The sequence below is a fragment of the Cupressus sempervirens genome, chromosome 8 (assembly GCF_028749045.1).
Source record: "Cupressus sempervirens isolate cs-2001-9-10 chromosome 8, ASM2874904v1, whole genome shotgun sequence".
NCBI lineage: Eukaryota > Viridiplantae > Streptophyta > Pinopsida > Cupressales > Cupressaceae > Cupressus > Cupressus sempervirens.
This window is the reverse complement of record NC_143125.1, coordinates 380,916,796-380,930,743: the sequence shown is the minus strand read 5'-3', so window position 1 is coordinate 380,930,743 and position 13,948 is coordinate 380,916,796.

Below are 13,948 nucleotides of genomic sequence, written 5' to 3'. Positions count from 1 at the left end.
TTGCTAGATTTGTCAAGTTGCCAAGGGATTTAGTCACAATACTGGACTATATCAGCCATTGCTTGTTCCATCAAAGCCATGAGAGGACATAAGTATGGATTTTGTTCTTGGATTGCAGAGGACACAAAGGGGTAATGACTCAGTATTTTTGGTGGTTGATAGGTTCTCCAAAATGGCACATTTCATTCCATGCCACAAAACTCATGATGATGTCCATATTGCAGACTTGTTTTTCAGAGAGGTGGTAAGACTACATGGTCTCCCAAGTAGTATAGTTTCTGACAGAGATACTAAATTTGTGGGGTATTTCTAGAGGACATTGTGGAAGAAGTTGAGAATAGACTTGAAATTTAGTTCCACACATCACCCGTAGACTGACGGCCAAACATAAGTCTAGGCAATTTGCTGAGATGTTTAGTTAGGGATAAACCCAAGGGGTGGGATTTGATTCTACCACAAGCAAAGTTTTCTTACAATAAATCTATAAACAAGAGTACTAGCAGATCACCATTCTAAATTGTATATGGAAGTAGCCCAAAATCTGCACCAAAATTGAGGAAGATAGAGCAAGGGGAGAGGACAAGTGTTGAACCTAAAGAATTTGTTGAACATATCAAGCATCTACATGAGGAGGTTCAAGCACACATTACCAAGATGAATCAAGAGTATAAAGCTAGGGCTAATCAAAGGAGAAGACATAAAGAATTCCAAGTAGGGGATCTAGTCATGGTACACTTACAAAAAGAAAGATTTCCAGCCAGTACTTACAACAAGCTGAAAATGAGGAAATTTGGTCCCTGCAAAATTTTGAAGAAACATGACTCAAGAAATTCATATGAAGTAGAGTTGCTAGATGGAATTCACATTTCTCCTATTTTCAACATTTCATACTTAATAGAGTATCATGATGATGGTGCAGATGAGGAGCTGATGTTAGAGCCATGTGCAATTACTGCTTCTAAGAAGGAGGAGATAGAAGACATTCTAGATCATCGTGTGGGTAGGAGTACCAGAAATAGGTAGTATGAAGAGTATCTAGTCAAGTGGAAAGGATGGCTGATAGAGGACTCAACTTGGATATCAGTAGCTGAGGTTTCCCATTTGGGATTTCCTCTACCATTCATAAAGTGACAGGGTCACTTTTCAAACTATCCTAGGTGTTTGATGCAAGAGCATCCAGAGGTATACGGGTAATCTTGTGTCACCCAAAAAAAAAGTACTTAGACTTAGTTTCTATTTCATGTGTTTTCATTTTTGGATACCCATTTGGGTCAAATAAAGGTTCCAACTCTCACAGTTCCACTATCAGTGTTTTGGGTTAGAATTTTTAATCACCCTAGGATACGTGTAAATGCCAAAAAAATAGGAGTATGTAATTGAGCCACCATTTTGGTGAACTAGAAGGTGTAAATTGGTTGGAAGATTGTAATTGTAATTTAGAGCATTCCAAAAAAAGAATTAGGTCAAAAGGCCCCACGGTTTGAAAGTTATTTCAATTTTTTAGTTTTTGGAGACCTCCTAAGAATGCTTCAAAGTCAGGTTAAGAGCATTAAATGACCTTGAACAAGGCAAAAAAATGGGGAAGGAGAAAAGCTAGTCCATAGGTCTATAGAGTGCTTCAAGAGCTTTCCAAAAATGTAAACGGTTCATTAATCAGAGCTACAGTTCAAAAGTTATGCCTCTCGAAAGTTCGATTACTGTTTCTGGATTCTTCTAATTTTGTGCCGACTTCTAATGCAACTTCTAGAGCCTTTTGTTTGGTCGGTGGATGCCAACTAGCACTTTTTAGAATGTATTCCTAATCCTTAACCTTTGAGGTCTATTTAAGAACATTTTTGGCATTGTAAAAGGCAGTTCATAATGGAGATTGAGAGAAGGTACTGGGCGAAGAATTTACCTCCAGATTTATGCTATTGTAAGCCCATAGGGCATGTTTTGGAGTCTGTTTCTCTGCACTAAGTGTACTAGCATATTTTTATAGTTAATAAAATTTTCTCTTTCCTATTGTGTCCATTCTATGCTCGGGTTGTGTCCCCATCATAAAGTGGTTAGTTGCCTCAAAAATTCAAGTTATCTTCCAACCAAGTGTAGGCAAAGAAAGTGCAAGTTAGTCACAAATGCTCTCATTTTTACTCTTTGATTTTGACCTAGTCAACAAGATTGGACTTGTTTGCTATGATTTCAAATTCAAAAATAGAAATGAAAAGAAGAGACTCTTTCTAGAAATCAGATAGATTTTCAAAAATGCAAGAAATTCAAAAAAATCTCTTAATTTTTGCCCTAGGGACCCATTTTGTCAAAATAAACCAAATTTATCAAATCGAGTTTTTGAGGCCTAATATGAGTTCAAAAGTCAAAACATAAAGAACTAACCACATGTAGAATCAAAAAACCTTTCAAAAACTGTAAGTTAAATTTCTATAAAAAAATTTTCTGATTTTCAACCAAAATAACTTTTAATAAAAAAATAAATAAAAATTTGTAACTAACACAAATAAAGTCAAATGATTCGAAAATCATACTGAGACATCTCAAACACATATTCAACCTACAAAAGAAATTTTAGAACCAAACTCCAAGTGGTTTAGGAAATATGATCAAATCTTCAAAAGCTTAGGGTTTTGGCCTTCAAACCAATTTGCATGTGGGTTAGCCTTAAAACCAAAGTGAGAACTCTACAAAACCACTTGGTTAGATCCAATATGCTATTGTAAAAGACCAAAAATGAGAAATGAAAGCAAATAGAGTTAGAAAATTGATTTAAGTCCCATGGTGAGCACCAAAAAATGTGTGCATAAAAGTGTCACACTTCTATAAACCATTATTCTTGAGAGAACCCATGGAAGAGGGATTCTCAAGAGCTAGTTTATAGCTCTCTCTATCTATGACAAGCAAAGGCTATGAGATGGTAGCTTTCAAATGAACCAAACTATGCAACCCTTGCAAGGTGCACCATAGAACAAGAGATTCAAAGAGCAAAGGCAAGAGTGTCAATATCCAAGGATCTAGAATAAAATGCAATACAAATGCAAGCTATTCTAAATGAAATGCAAGCTAACAAAGAGAACTAAGCTAAAGCATAAATGAAACTAAGATAAAAAGTATGCCATAATATAAGTAGAATGAGATCTAATCTAAAATCTAAAAATTCAAGAATGCTCCAAGTCTCCAAAATCATCAAGAAAATCTATAGCATAACAATAGCATAAGAGACTAAGATTTTTTGAATGAGGAGAGAGCCCTCCCTTTAAAAAAAAAATAGACAGTAGAGATTAAGAGGCAAGATGAATGCAATCAAGGGTGGAGTTTGAAAGTGAGAGTGATCCATGTGTAGAAGCATCTCAACCAATTACAATTAATGGTTGACTTTTGAGAGGGTTTGAACTTTGTGGAGGAGAATTAAAATTATTTAAATATAGAAGATTCCTCTCATATAGGAAATTGTGCATTCATATGTAGAAAAAATGTCTTTTCTTTTATTTCTAAAATAGGAATAATGCTTTATGTGTGCACACTTAGGATAAGAGATGAGAGGGGAATTTTATTTAATTAAAAGAGAGGCATGTTCTTTTAATTAAATATGAACTTGGGATAATTGGTCATAACATAGGTTATAATAAAATAAATAGATTTGTGAGGATTTGATAAAAAATAATCATTAGATAAATTATGGAAAAATGCTAGAAAGGGGGCTCATAGTTTAGATAACCATTTTTAGTTGATTGCCCTTACATGTTCATATGATTTAGATACATATTCTTTACATGTTATTTTAGTTTACTTATTTAATGCATGATATAGATATGTGGTGAAAGTTTTATGGGTCCAAGTTTAAACTACTAATTCACACCCCACCTAGAAGTTTACCTTTCCTACTATATTTCCAACAATTGGTATTAGAGCCTTGTTCTCTGAAAGAGAAGCTTTGTAGCTTTGAGGAAAGATCTTGAAATGGAAGTCTACAAGTTGTAAAAAACCATTGAGAACCAAGAGATTGAAATAAATCTCATACTACATCAACTAAATGAAGCAAGAGAGGAACTAAAGAAATCTTTGAAGAGAAGAAAAGAAATTTTTATTGGAGAGAATGACACACAATACAAAGAGATAGAAACTACTAAGATATTTTATGATGGAGACTCTAATGAATTTGATGTAGCAGATGTAATGGAAAAGAATAGAGTTCAAAATGAGAAAATTAGAAATCTCAAATTAGAGCAAGAATCACAGGCTATACTGCTATGTAAGGTAATTGAACAAAAGAAGAAAGCTATGGAAGACAAAGCCATAATTGAAGAAGACAAAATAAATCTGGCCAATAGAGTAGAAGAGAAGTCAATAGAGGTAACCAAGATTTCCAACATGTAGTTGGATACTCTAAGTCAAATGATAAATTACAACTATGAACTGAATGTCAAAATCATTGAGATAACTACATTGAAGTTGTAGAATGAACAATTGCAAATTGACCTAAAGAGGAAAAAAGAATTTATTGAAAGTTTTAAAAAGTCAAATGAAGTCATCAAATACTTTGAGTAATTATTGAGATCCCCTAAATCTAATAATGATACATCTGGACTAGGATATACAAGTAATAAAGAAGAAGAGTCATCCAAAGATGCAGAAGAAAGAAATACCAAAGTTAAGAACTCCAAACCTACTTGTCATAATTGTGGTAAGAAAGGACATATTGTTAATGTTTGTAGGAGCAAGATGCAAATCAAAATTTCAAGCCTACGAACATGATTCATTGTCATAAGTGCAACAAGCAAAGTCATTAGTCACATGAATGTATAACTAGGACCATGCATACACAAAGATTTGAAGGGTATTGCTATAATTGTTAGAAGTATTTATATAGAGCTTTCAAATGCAAATTCAAACTTATATGGTCATCAAATAGGCAAACTAAGGTAAGGAACAATGGAAAATCTTATAATTGAGATTATAATACAAGATATAGCTATCACTATTGTCAAGAATATGGACATTCTCCTAAGAATTGTATTAAAACACACTTTAGAGGTAACTACCAAAGGTGGTTAAGCCAAAATACATATTTTAGTTATTTGAAGACTGGTCATATCAGTAAATATTGTCCAACTAGGTCAAAGGCACCAAGTTATGAATTTGATAAAGGTAAAGGCAAGGAAGATGTTGAACACATCAAAGATGAGATGAATAAAACATGGAAAAAGAAAGATGTTTGCAGCACATGAAATGGAGAAAAGATCACTTCACCCAATGGGTTAAGTGATCACACCTCATCAAACTAGGCAATCAAGAAGTATGTGAGACTGATATTTTAAGGCCATATCATACATCAATTCCAAAAAGGAGATAGTACTGAAAAGACTAAATTAGCATGAACAAAGATGCAAGATGTTGTTAAAAATTCATGACAAATCTTTAAGCTTTTCATGTTGTTGTTGAACATAAAAAGTTTCCTATATGTGCTAAGTGAAATGTTAGAAGATGCCAAGCTATCAGATTATGTAGTTGATGCTAAGATCATAGTGGCTACCAAGTGATGGAAATTTCAATGGATGTTTAGTGAGCTTGAAATTGGTTGATGCTGAGCTTATAGTTGTGTAAGCACTTAGCATTAAATTCAAGGTTTTCAAAGGGTATTTGATTGATTTTAGCTCATTTTTCATCATTTTAAATTCAAGAAAGAGCAATTAGAATAGAAGGAAATCAAGAAATCCATTCAAGGCATTTTTAGAAGATTCCAATAGTGATCTCACAATAGTTTGATAGATTCCCTAAGGTATTTATCAAAAGCTAAGCTACATAGTATTTAATTTTCATAAAACCTAGTTTCACACAATGACATCAAGTTCAAAAAATGTTTTAGGGAAGGAAGATTTAAACATTCAGCTAGTGAGTAATGAAGTTAAGTAGGTCATGTTTAAAGCAATTCCTAACATTAGATATAAACAAGATCCATCTGGCACATTATCAATGATCCCACCAAATGTAATAATGGTACAAGATATGAAAAAATGTTATAATTACAAGATAGGAAGCATTGGTGACATGGAAATAAGAGGTGCATACAACAAGTTATTTGAGAATGGTGTTTTGAAAGAAGAGTACAAAATTATTGAGAAAAAGGGTTTAAAATGAGCCCTATATTTTCCAAATGTATTTAAGACAAAGTGGATATGAATTGTGCTTAGCTGAATTCATGATGGTTCCTTGTGGCTAGAGAGTGGACCAATCAAAATAACCAAGAAAATAATCCATTGGGTTACTAGCTACCCAACCCTAGATCAGCCTAAGACACTAAGAAGTGATTCTAAGGAAAAGATTAAAATGAATACTAGAGTAGTCTAGAATAAAAGAGGTATGACTATAGATACAATCATAGATCCTTTTATTAACTTTGTTGTAAGGGTAGTTTCACACAAGTTCTATCAATCTAGTAGATTGAATAGTGTATCCTATATAGCTATGGATGTTGGTTACAAGATTGTTAAGAAAGACCATACATATGATCTAGCAGAACTACAATTGTAGCAACTGATGGAGAACCTTGGAGCAATAAGGAAAACCAAGAGTGCACAATGCATTTTTTTTCAATATTGATTTGTTATTATTTTATGTACAAAACATTTCCCCTCATTTGGTACAATGGGATGGAAGACCAATAGATCAGTTATAATACAAATTGGTGAGTACATTTAGTTAGTAGAAAATTTTGAATCCTTAATGACTAGCTACTTTGAAGATTTCAAAAAGTCTATGAAGCAGAGACTAAAATACTAGTTTCTTTAGTTGAAAAACATTATAATGATGTATGTTTTCTTTTTGATGCTAACTACATATTTGTACAAGCTACCACACCAAGGGTAAGATGGTTGAGACCCTTAGGATATGAGGTAAATGTGGATGAAGCCTCAGTAGATATAACAACTCTACTAGTAGAGGAAGTAGACAAAATTGCAAAAGTTTTTGGGAAATATGAAGTAGCAAAATTTAAGATTACTATGGAATTAAAAACTGCATCAGTTATTAAGAAGAACAAGTTGGTAAAGATGTTGAAAGAAAAAATTGGAGAAGGTGTCAAGGAGGAAGAGGAAGAAGAAGAAGAGAATGAAAAGAAAGAAGAAATTCAAGCTCAAGAACCTCTAGCATTGACAAAGGGCATGGGAGAAGATAAAGAGCAGGAGGAGATAGAAGGTGCCAAGGGAGAAGAAGTCAAGAAATCACCTACTCCTATAGAGAAAAAGAAGAGGAAGGTTAAGTCATAGCTTGTGGAAAGGAAAAAGAAAACTATCAAACCAAGTCAAAACCCACTACACCTACAACAAGAACCAACACATGTGCTACAACACAAAAGGCTAAGGAAAAGTAAAAGAAAATAGAACAAGGAGGTCAAGAGCGAAAGAGACCTAGAAGGAAGTATGTGGCACAACCAGATTTTGAAAAGGACAAAATAGAGTTAGATGACAATAACCAATTCAAGGTGGTGAGTCACAATCCTCTCTTAGATCTTGAGAATTTATGTGAAAATGTTAAGAAAAATGTAGATTTATCAAGTTTAGTCATGTTGATTTTGACAAATTGGTTGAAGAGGAGAAAAATCAAGTGAAAGAGGCCCTATATGTCATGATGTCAAAATTTAAAACAAAACCACTAAAATTTTCCAAATTAGTACCTAAGAGTCTATATGACATAGTTGATCAAAAATATCATTATTGTTTAAATTTGGAAAAACAAATTAGGGAGATCACACTAGCTCAAGTAATGTTTGATAAGTTGACAAAGGGGAAAATTACTAAGGTTGTAAAGAAATATGAAGTTAGGTTCACACCTATATATAGAGCCTTTAGCATTCTATAAAATAATATTTAGGATGTTGTCAAGAAGTTAACATAGATATGGAAACTCATTTATGGGTTGCCCATTTTATGGGTTGACCACAATAAGGAGGGAGAAGCTAAACCCTTAGAGGCTAAAGGTGATGATATAGAAGATGATGACAAAGATAACACTGTTGGAGGAGAGATAGAAGTGAAAGAAGATGAAAATGCAACAACTGAGCCTAAGAAGCAAGATGAATAGAGTGTGCATGACACACAATTACTGAGTGTTAGTCCTCCCCATGACACAACCAATACAATTAAAACCATAACTATAAAGGATTTCTCTAGTCTATCAACTTAGAACATCAATCTTCTTACTGCCGAAGACCTGAAGAAAATACTAGATCAATCTATAGTGGAGGCCAAACTTATGGAAATCCTATTTTGGTTAGTGTAGATGAACAATAAAAGGTAGTAACTTATGTTAGAAGAGAAAAGGTGAATTCACAAGAACCACCTTCCATCATCCCTTCAGTTGCTAATGTACAACCTTTAGTTCAAATGCCTGAAGTTACATCTACCAAGGTTGATATAATTCTTAAGGTTGATAGAATTGAGAAGAAGATAGTAGAAGAGAAAGACACCATTGTAGGATAACATAAGGAAATATATTAGATAAACCCATCTACACCTATAGCACAAGGACAAGGTGCTAGTCAAGTCATAGTGGTAGACTAGGGCAAGCCTAAAGAGAGTGAGCTAACATCGAAGGTGAAATAACAAGTGTCTATTCAAGCATTGGTATTCTTACTAGTATTTGGCACTTCTTCTACACAAACTCTTCAGAAGCCAAGCATAGAAGCTATTCACTTGTAGATCTTAGTGCCAATCCCAAGTTCATCAAAGGTTGAGAAGATAATTCATTATGGAGATATAATCCTTGATGACGACATTTTATTCCAAAATATGACTATGATACTATGAAATTAGAACAAATAGGCATTTTACAGCAATCCTTAGAAAGCAAAAAGCATCAAGAAATGCTTAAGAGACAACATAGGTAGAAGTAAGCATTACAAGGCATTAAAGACATCCTTCTAGATGCATTTAGTCTGCCAACTCCTAAAGAGACCAAGACACTAATGGAACAACTGACACAAATAGTGGAGAAGGTTAGCAATGAATACCTTGACACAAATGCCAAACTATTAGAATGGTTAGAAAAGACATTCCAAAAAAAAGTCAATGATAAAATATCTAGTGAGATAGCACTATAAAAAGTTGCATTGGCAACTAAGGTTGAGGATGTGAAGAAGGTACTTGAGAACATATTCTCATTGTACAAAAAATTGTGTAATCCAACACTCTTCACTCAAGAGGCCAAAAGTCACATTCTGAGTCTAGAAAGCCAAATATCTACATCAGGTGGAAGACTACCGACAAATCTAGCTTAGAGTGAGAAGCATTTTAGGATAGTGCTTCAAACACAGAGTCGATTAGCTATCTTAATAGCAGATGAGGCTAACATAAGAGCCAAACTAATAAGAATACATGAAACCCTCACCCCACACATGGAAATATTGCACAAGGATCTAGGCTATGCTGAAAATTTGTTGAAGAAAGACCCCAATATTTCTACTTTAGATGATCTAGTCCAGCTTGCTACCAAGCTTGCAATTCAACTCAAGTTGTTGGATGTTGCATGTGATAATTGAGATGCAACCCTCAAGATCATATTGGATGTCCATAAATCCTTTTTGGACAAACACATAATAAGTGTATAGCCCTTTTGACATAAGTGTCAAAAAGGGGGAAGAAATAATAAGGGGGAGAAAAATAATATGGGGGAGTGTAAGCAAATAAGGAGAATAAGAAATGGGGAGCATAGTTGCAAGAAAAAATATTTTTGAGGGAGAAAGAGAAAAAAGGGAGAGATATTAGCTAAAATAGAGCATGAAAGACTATCAATGCATTGAATTCAAAGTGTGTTAGTAGAGATACATTTATTCATAAAGGAGCATAGAATTTTGGTTACAAAAAAGACATATCAACTTAGGGGGGGTTATCAAATTTTGAGGTATACAAGTTATTGCAAAATTTTGAAATTTTGAAATTTTTTATATAATCTAAGTCATGGATATGTTATGCTCAAGAGATCAAGAACATTAATGTATATATAAGTTTTTTTGACACTCATGTCAAAGGGGGAGATTGTAGATCTCAAATTGGTTTTGACAAGTGAGTGTCTACACACTTAAGCCATTTACTTAGATCATCATGCCAAATTAGTAATACATACTGAACATAGCATGTAAATATTAGACCATATCGAGCTATAGTAAGTGATGAGCCACTTATGTACCAAATCACTCAAGTGTCGAGTAGATAAACCATGCTGAGTAATTTAGGAGCCAAGTAAATAGTGGATGTTGAGCAATGTAGGTGCTGAGTCATAGTATAAAGATTAGTTTATGCTAAGCATCAGAGAATTTAGATGCTAAGTGACATAGTTTTGACATATTTGTTTGTGATGGAACAAACAACTATGAAAACCATTTTTGAGTCAACTTAAAGGTAAATTTTTATATTTTGGAGATAAGGATGAATCTCTAGTTGGATTCCCTATGCAATTACATACAACCAAATAGAAAAAGGGAGGGATTAAGTGGAAAAATGGATGAATTTTAGCCGTAGGTTCATACCTAACCCTAAGCCACCAAATTCTTCTTAAGGAGGATGAAGCCCTAAACTCTTTATGGATGAATGATTGAGTTGAAGGAGCGAAGAAGATAGTTTTCATGTAGAGCAGTCAAGGTGACTTAGAAGTTATGAAGAAAGAGTGAATTTTATAATTAGTTAGAGAAGAATAGAGGGTAGAGAAAAGGATACAACATTAAGACATATAATCAAGAAGGATCAAGAAGACATTGTTTAGAGGTGATCTATTATCAGGCAAGTAAGTGCCAACCGCATGATCTATGTTGATACATTTTAACAGGTGATTTTAGTCAAATCTCTTAATAGAGTAGTCCTAATAGGTTGTATGAAATCCTTTAATAGGGTCCTTACTTAGTTGTAAGTTGAAGTCCTCTAATAAGGCACACTTATAATAGGGTGTTGAAATCCTCTAATAAGGTGAGACCTAATAGTCTTTGTAAGCCTTTTACAAGGCAAACCTTTCATAAGGTAGATCATGTTTCATGGTCAAAATGTTGTAACCTTAATTGGATACACTTTATTACTACAATAGTGAAGATTTGTGGGTGTCATCCCCACCCTAGTTTTACCTTCTCATTTGGAGAGTTTTTGGGTAATCATATTTGGTGTTATATGTGTGAATGCTTACATGTTCATATGATTTAGATACATATGCTTTATATGTTATTTCAGTTTACTTGTCAAATGCATGAGATAGGTATGTGGTGAAAATTTTATGGGTCCAAGTTTAAACTACTAATTCACCCCCCCTCAAAAGCATACCTTTCCTACTATATTTCAAATATTGAATTCATCAAATCTAGCATAGTTAGGAGTTGATGCAATGTCAATAATCATAATGTTATGATTTTTTTTTCAAAAATCTTTTCCATAGTCAACGTTCTAGTAGGAGATTTTAAATATTTTTCTAGATGTTTCAAACTTGAATCACTAATGGTTGCTAGGTTCAACTTCATAATTTCTTTCTATGCCTCAAAGTTATCTATGTTTAGCTTGGGAATCTCTCTTTTGTAAGACATCCAAATCTTTAGCTTATATCCTTGAAACCTTCTCTACAAGCACCAAGAAGATCTAATACCAATTGTTGGAAATATACGAGGAGTAACTAAGAGGGGAGGGGTGAATCAATTACTGCTAAAATAAATTCTAGATCTCTTAGATGTCAACACAGAATATAAACATCATTGAAAATATTGATGCTTGGCAAACACATAGGCACTTAGTTTACAATAGTAAAAGTTGAAACTTGGCAAATATTAAAATATTATCTATGATTAACCTTACTTAACTTAGTTTCATACACATAATAGAAATAACATGAACACAAGTGACACCAAGATTTAACGTGGAAACCCAAATTTTGGAAAACCACCAATTGCAACTAGTTACTAATTTTCACTCTTCTAAAGTGATCCCTGTTAGGAGCCAACCCTGTAAAAGGTTACAAAACTTATTGTTAGGTGTGACCCTATTAAAGGATTTAATCACCTTATTAGGAGTGGACTTTTTAGAGGTCTTTAGACACATAAAGCTAGAAATGCCACCTTGTTAGAGGATTTACAAATAGTTGTTAAGCCAACTCTGTTAAGAGATTTAGAACACTGTTATAATAGTTAGAGAGTAACAAAAAGATGACCTAATTTGTGATCCAACTAAATTTTTGATTACATATCTCAATTCTAGCTTGTATACTTGATCCTTTCTAATTGAATGTATCTTTACAACTCCACAAGGATATTCTTCTTATCCTTCTAATTTGCTTCCTCTAAAAATCTTCTAATCCTCCACACTTTAATGCATTCAACCCTCAACTTGACCTTATATTTATACCTTACACTTTTTCAAGTTGATTTGAATATAAATTAGAATAATTAATATTCATCTCCTAGTTGAATAGAACCAACAAATAAATATATTGAACTCAATATGCCAAAACAAGAAAATACTTCATTAGCTAACCCTTCTTGGTAGGCACTAACTCAAAAATGATTTTTCTATGTTAACCAAGTGAACTTGATTAATACTACATCTTCAAAAGTTTCTTTGGTAACTAAGTGAGCTCAATTAACATTGGTTCCATTCAAATCTTCCTTCATTAACCAAGTGAGCTTGGCTAACACTCAACTTCTACAAACTTCTCTTTGTCTCCCAAGTGAAATCAGTTGACACCATCATCTAAATTTGGAAAACTTTAGAATACTCTGCAGACATAGGAAACTATCTTCAATGCTTGAGTGAGCTCACCATACACTAACTAGTAAAGATATTACATTTTGGGTAACATCAAAGATAATACACAATTAACCAATTGTTTTCAATAGGTACCTACAATAACACTTTTTTGGTTCTACCCAATACTCTACAAATATCCTTTATGTTGTTCAGTTGTTGTTTCTACCATCCAATCTCTTTCTAAAGCCACTCCTTATCCTTTTAGTATATTGCCATAGACTCTGTCTCATGCCTTAAATTATTATCAAACTTCTAAATATCTACCTCTACCATATCTAAAATCAACTTCACATTGTATTGTAACTCTAGAATAGGTTTTTGATACTCGATAGCTTTCATTTTAGTATTCAGGTTTTTAATATTGGTCAACACCTTCACTTTCTGACCTCTCATGTCAAGCACTTTCTATACTATTTCAACACCATGTTGTTGCTTCTAAGTTAATAGTTCTTTAGGTACATTTTCTTGTAAAATATTAATTTTTTTGAATTGTTGTAAACTCTTAGAAAGTGTATTGCTTTTTTCTATTAGCATTGATGGGCTTCCCTTGAAAAAAATCAAAATGAAGAAATATAAATGAAACACAAATTATGACATTATCTTCATTGCACCCATATCTTTTCTTTATTTCCCTAAGCTGGACAATAATGTCTATTGGTTCTCATCAACAACTAAGATAACTATTTCTTTGACACTATCAAAACTTATCAATGGGATAAAGATAGTCCAAATAAGTAATAATATGAAATGGGAGTTGTGTTGATGTGGTAGATGGAGATATAAATGGATCATATTTATAGGGGTCAGATGGGTCAATCAGTGGGTGAAAAATGTGATAAATAGGGATTAAATACAAAGGTGGGATTTTGAAAATGAATAATCAAGAGTGTTAACTCAATTGGCATCAATTTGACCTCAAAATCCTCAAATAAAATAAAGAGAGGATTGGTTGATGCACCTAGTTGAGACTTATACAATAAGTATTAATGTAGTTTTTAATTATAAGAAAAGTTCAATAATAGTTTTTATAGTATACTCTTTTATTTATATCATTAAATACAATGCATATGTTTTATTTTTATAGAGTATGTTGAATAGGTTAAAGGGCCATGCCCTAGATGATGATACTTTAGGTGGTTCAAGTACATTGTGTGCTCTATCCTATGTTTGTATTTTTATTAAACAAG